Source organism: Photinus pyralis, unplaced genomic scaffold (genome assembly GCF_008802855.1).
Source record: "Photinus pyralis isolate 1611_PpyrPB1 unplaced genomic scaffold, Ppyr1.3 Ppyr1.4_LG9, whole genome shotgun sequence".
In the NCBI taxonomy this organism is placed as follows: Eukaryota; Metazoa; Arthropoda; class Insecta; order Coleoptera; family Lampyridae; genus Photinus; species Photinus pyralis.
The window spans coordinates 24,377,856-24,382,763 of record NW_022170878.1 but is presented as its reverse complement, the minus strand read 5'-3'; the positions used below and the strand labels follow the sequence as shown (position 1 = coordinate 24,382,763).

The 4,908-nt window shown below is 36.6% G+C and overlaps 1 long non-coding RNA gene across 3 annotated transcripts; it reads left to right on the top strand.

The window, feature by feature from the left end:
* Positions 1-254: 254 nt before the first annotated feature.
* Positions 255-3,794, top strand: LOC116181163. 3 transcript variants are annotated; one of them, XR_004147209.1, is made up of 3 exons: positions 255-1,192; positions 1,242-3,314; positions 3,479-3,794. It is a non-coding gene; the product is annotated as an uncharacterized LOC116181163 (long non-coding RNA). The 3 variants fall into 3 exon arrangements; XR_004147210.1 differs by having other exon boundaries at positions 257-1,192; positions 1,242-3,261; XR_004147208.1 differs by having other exon boundaries at positions 884-1,192; positions 1,242-1,712; positions 3,046-3,787.
* Positions 3,795-4,908: the final 1,114 nt, after the last annotated feature.

Genomic DNA, 4,908 nt, shown 5'->3' with positions numbered 1-4,908 from the left:
CGTGGGTTCTACGTTAAAAAGTATATGGCACTTCTGTATTGAAAATAACACTTCTTCTTCGAACAGTTGCCTTGATACCATGTATTTTGAATTAAAAACATGCTTTCAGAAACTAAGACGTGAAGAATAAAATAAAAGAAAGAAAGTGTAATTAAAATTATGAATTAAACGATCCTTGAACGAAAGTAAAAATTTAGCACATGACAATTAACGATGGTAAACTTCAAGCATGCACATCGTAGGTGTATAACGGAAGCGTTTTGATACTCGCGAAAGTACGGTTACATTTAATTTACATACACATTAAGATTTTGAAAGTGAACACCGGGGAATATTCTTTTCGATGCCCTCAAAGAGATTGACCTTTACCCCACCCGCACCTGCATTCACAGGTGTCCTTAGGAGCACCACCTGAGTACTGATTCAATGATTATTTCTGAAGATTAATAACCGTCTTGTTCACGATGCCCATACCGGAAAAAAAATCAAGCACAACACAGGTGTTTGGTATATTTATGTTGTCGAGATTTTAACTTTATGGGCAACGCTCCCATTTTCCTATCGCAGTCAGGTTTTGTGTTTTTTTTTCGATGCTCACGGGATTTTTGCATTTTGCTATTGTATTAAGGTCATTTGTACGTACCTTGTAACTATTTTTATTTAAATTAAATTACCTGATACCTTGTAATATACAAAGTGCAGGTGTTTCTGGTTGATGTAAAAGGTTAAACTCATTGCCAAAACCGCGGCGTGATTGCGGTACCTTTTCGCGAAGTTAACTTCGAGAAAATATACATATTTTGCTGCGAGACATTTACGGCGTATTGTTTTCGTTCGGATAATGGATCTTACATGCCTAGTTCATGTCAAAATTAAGTTGTAAACGTCGTATGCCCATTAACTTTCCAATGTTCTTAGATTAAAATGAAATTTATGGTTCGATTTTTGATAACGCAACAATTATTAAGGTAATTTAGATTGTACTGCGCGTTTTTATGGCGTGTTCGAAAAGTGGAACAATCGTATATGTGTGATTGCTCGGTTACCTACACAGTAAGGTGTTACTGAGGGAATTTTAGATGGAAGTTGCTTGTTCCAGATAGCTTTATCTCGTTATGTAGGTAACCCTCTCTTGTCATTTCGCTCATTTGACGGCAAATGTCAAAGACAACATAAAGAAAACCAAGATTAGGTAAATATCGTTCCTGGAAACTCACCACCGTGAAACTTTGGGATTCCAGTTTGACCATTCACAGATGATTTTAAGAGATTAATTATTATTAATCATGGATTATATCCCTACACCCCAGAAGCACAATAAATGAAAGCAAAACAATGGTGAAGTCAACCAACGGTCCAAGTACTCAAAGGCCGTTCACTGGGATGGAAATGTGATAGCTTCGGATTTTGGGTGACAAATGACTTTTGCTAATCGATATTTACATCTTTAGATAAACTCAAATGTCGTATGCAAAAGTTATGCACGTTTTACTTTCAGAAACCGCCCCTCGAAAGTCGTCTGGCACACCTTCAAGATATAAGCTACCTATTGTAAAAAATTTCAGGACTCTAGGAAATTCACAATTAAATTCATTTACTCCAATTTAGTGAGAAAATATAGGCGCCAAGCTTACTAATTCGATGCAAGCTTCTTGTGGAAGTTGAATTGAACTAAAGAATAAATGTTTATGAACTAAGTTTCTTTACCAAAGGTACATTAATTCCTTCTAACTTTTGCTTAATGTTTTTTTATTTTCTCTAAATGCGAGAACTGATGTTTCTCTAGGATTACGTTCTTAAACGCGGAATTACACTCCCATTAATTCACTCGCGGTACAGTAACTTAATGCGAAAGTTTTTTATGTATTTATTTTGGATAACGGAAAACTATTTCCATGATTTCTAACCGGCGCGTCTTGGATCTATACTTAGTCCGTTAATTCGTTGTTTGGGAGTCCGATCGCGAATCTTTTTTCCTTCCAATATGTTTAAAAATCGCCGAAATCTGTTGTCTTGGTCGTAGTTACGATGCAAATTTATTCAAATTTTCCAGATCGTAAAACCCGTAAAACGAATTACTTTTAATTTTGTCACGCACTTTTCGACTCGGTGATCTTAACGCTAATCATCTCAAAATTCTCCAAAACCAAAACCCACTATTCCTTATCAATTAACCACACCTACAAAATGGTTTCTTGTTAACCAAGGTTGGGCATATTTAATTGCTCATTCGTCAATCTAATTCCGCCCTGCTAATAAAAAATGATTTTACTAATCCCAAGATACCGTACGCTATCACAGCGAGTTAACATCGTAACGAGATCTAATTAAAAACATGAAACATGATGTAAAGCCCACACTTTCTGTCTCTATTGGCTTCCTAAAGTAATTAAGAAACAAAGTCCCATAGAAAAATAAATACGTATTTATCTGGAAAATCCCACCCCTAAATTTGGGCAAACTGGTAAAATCTCGATAATGTGCTATGTATAAATTACTCAAATTTCAAAAACTCTAACTTTATATACCTTCACAACAAAAATTAAAGGCAAATTTATAAGTACCGTTACTTTTGACACTTAAAGTGTCAATCCAAATTAAATTAGCCACAATATCAGTGAAAACCTCACTTTGATATCTGTTTCCTAAGAGATATGGATGAAACACGCACATTCCCAAATTTAAGTTGCACTATTTATATTCTGGCTTTGAAACAAAAGAACACACAACAAGTGATAATTAAAATTAACGCTCAATATAAGTTTTTAATTTACGAACAAGAAATTATTGAATCCTTAAATCAGAAATAATAAAAGAAAGTATTCCCTGTGGGTTCGGGGATAGAATTGGCCCACTCCCGCCCTGGAGATCGTAAAAGGCGATCAATGAGCAGGGGAGACGACGAGTCCAATCGCCCCCCCCCCCCTTGAACAGTATCCTTTCCTCACCTTCCTTTTCCCACACAATCCCGTGTATCCTTCCTAATTCATTCCGCTGGCAGACGATTTAAATTGATTATGGATTACGACGAAATAAACTTCTTAGGGGTTCGGATTGTCTCCAGGGGCGGCAGGGAGCGAGGTGGGCCTCACCAGGTCGAGATCCAGCGACTGTTCTGTGCTTGTGATGGGAGAGCAGACCACATCACCTGTTCGACCTACTGGAATAGACCCACGCAATGACTATGGCAATTCCAAAGGCTATGCACAACCACGACTGGTGCGGATCGGGATTTTACGACTGTCAGTCCCTTCTTAATAGGTAAAACTTTACATGGGTTAGTGGGCCATCTTAAAGATGTAAAAAAATGATAGGTGAGTTACTTGTGGACACACTGTATCTAACAAACAGTCGAAACTTATCGAAGTATCAGATTTTCGGTGGTTTTGAAATTGAGGTTGTACCCCACGGTGCTCTCAATATGTGGAAGCGGAAGCGTGCTGTTTTTTGTAGGGACCTACTAAACTGTTTGTTGTAGATAACCGCGTTTGATCCCTTAATGGAGCACACCTACGTTCACAATCCCCTGAGATGCTTTCAGTGTCAAGGGTTCGGGCACTCTACTGTTAATTGTAAATAGGAGAAAAGATGCGTGTGTGGAAAACCACCTGTAACACCGACCCAGGTACCGGTACAATATTTTGTATCTGAAATACGAAAAATTATTAAGCATGAAATGGAACAACAGCGATCCATATTTCAAATTCCTGTACCTTTGATGGATATTGAAACACATGGCAACAGGAAGACATTTCGAACATCTTTAAAGCTTTATTGTTCATAAATGATAAAAAATATACGAAATCGTTTCAAGCAAAATTTGTTTCTTTTAAAAAGACCTTTCTAATGACACCTCACTTTTATTTAAAATTACAAAGTTGGTAACTTCCGGAAACTGAAAAGATCAAAATTGGTTTCTCCATATAGTTTTTAGTTATTCATATTTTTATTTCAACTCAAAAAGACGATTCGTGTAAAATCTGTTACACGAAGAGAGCTCTTTTCAACACGACCAATTATGTGAAAATCGGTTAACCCAAACCGAAGTTACAACTAACTCCTTAAAGAGATGTTCCCCTTCCCCCACCCCCTCATATTTTATGAGCTAGAACCACATGTGCTGCATTAAAATAATGCAAAATTCCTACAACATTGCGATCCATGCATTTTTATGCATATTTGTTGGGTATGTTTTACGAAAAAAATCATACGCCCTCTAGCGACAAACGTAGAAACTTAAAAATAATTTCCAGCGATTTCTTTTGGCCTGTGACTTTTATTAATAGCCGTACACCTGTACACTTGAGCGCCGGGTAGAATTAACTAGGCTTTCATTAATCATTTGATATAAAACCCATTCAAATCTGTCGAACGGTCTAGCTACTTTTCTTGTAAATATTCAACTTTGAAGATAAAGATAATGGCCACGTTCAAAGAATGGGCACTGAATTTCGTTTTAATGGAATAATTTCCTAATGGTTTGTCTATAATTTATTGTCATTTTACACCATTCAATTCTGATTCGATAATTTCCCCATTGATAATTTCGTAACCAATAAAAACATGAAGAAATGGTGTGGTGCACCTTTCTCACTAGATCGTAAAAACGATATGCCAAATTTACTACGCGAAAAATTAGCGAAGCTGTTGGTGTAATGTAATCTGTCTTTACCTATGAATAAATCTGCATTCGATTATTAAGATGTTCACCACGCCACATTAAGTTTCGTCATTAAAACCTTAATTCTAGATGAAATTCCAATCACCTTCTCGAGTAGGTATCACTTTAATGTTTTTATTATTAAGTTGACTTGCAGTTAAACCGTTTGATTAGAAAACTCGCTCGCAACGTCATAAAATGGCGTAGAACTTTTTAATTAAGGTCGTCTTGCCGCCAATCTTTGCGCA